The following is a 1,450-nucleotide window of genomic DNA, read 5'->3' on the forward strand; positions in this document are numbered from 1 at the left end:
CAAGAGCAAAAGCCAAGCGCACTCAAAAATCATCCACTTAAAGTTCTCTATATTATTCTTTCGCCTTACTTTTTCTCGTGAGACGCTGTTATTTTTGTTTTTTTTTTGTTTTTTTTTTTTTTTGGCTTCATTTAATCAAAATATGTCATATCCACAAATTTATCAATTGAGGGACAAGGGCAAAACACAGGGGCGCCTTCGATCATTGGAACACAAAAACGTGTAAGCGGTCTGGATGGAAAAAAAAAATCATATGTTTATCTGTTAAATCTCGTTAAAGTTATATTAGTTGTGTTAAACAACCTTTCGTTGATGGTTCACAGTGAAACTTCTTTAAAGGCAACAGTTAGATGGTCTCATAGAGCAATGTTTGGAATCAATGCTGTACCATTCATACCATTGCACCAACCTCAATGGATCCAACTGGTTGTTAGAGTTTCTAATGGTGCCATCATAGGCGATGGACAGACCTTCCGGCCTCTCCTGCACCCCACCGTTAGCACCTCTCCGAAGATTGGTCCAATAATCTATGATGAATAGCAAATGGAGTTAGACGCAAATAACTTGAAAATTATATCCTGCTTTTTACATATTATGTACATTAAGCATGACTATTTATTTAGTGTAATGTAAGTCATAATACTAGAAACCTTTCACAGTATTGATTTACTTAAAACATCTTATAGTCAAAAAAGTTAAAGGCGCAAAACACACGATGCTGGCAACATTGCGCGCAACATGCAGCAAGGTTGCTGAAGTACGATCAGTTTTTCTATTGCATCAACGGCGTGTATGTCATGGCTCGCAATATCAATTGCATGTAGCATTGCGCCAATATTGCACCGGTGGCTGTAGCTTAAATTATAGGAAAGAACCAAACAAACCACTACCGTGATCTGCGACAAGGAGCCCAGGAAACAGAGCTGGTCACAGTAACAGTGTGTAATAGGCATGTCGGTTACCTGTCCTTGAAATTTTTTGTCCAACAATGCTCGATTCAAAATGCATCTTACCAGTTTCACTAGTCTTGACAGACTGTATCAATAAGACCTTCACGATCCTCCCATAGCGTGAAATGAAAAACTCCAGTATGGTGTTGTCCTGCGAGGTAGGAGGTTTTCAACAACATCTGCTCTCAGGCCCATAATCATCCTTGATAAAGTGAGGGTAAAGTACGGTGACGAAAACCAAATGGTATTCGCTTTCCCTACGTTTTGTTGTTCCTACCACAGCAAGACGATGGGATAAAGAAACACATATTGACATATATGCTCCGATATAGATGAATGGAATTGGTAGGAAAACAAACATGAATTTTGTGAGAAACTGTTTACTCTCTTCCAAGCAACTGCGACCTTTCCTAGTATTTAGCAACAATTGACAGATGTAAAACATGATTTCTTTAGTCTGTAAGCAAGTCATACTTTTTTGTCACTTGTACAGTCAACAC

Source organism: Actinia tenebrosa, unplaced genomic scaffold (assembly GCF_029948245.1).
Source record: "Actinia tenebrosa isolate PJP-AT-01 unplaced genomic scaffold, QUT_ActTen_1.0 PGA_scaffold15__27_contigs__length_11533743, whole genome shotgun sequence".
In the NCBI taxonomy this organism is placed as follows: domain Eukaryota; kingdom Metazoa; phylum Cnidaria; class Anthozoa; order Actiniaria; family Actiniidae; genus Actinia; species Actinia tenebrosa.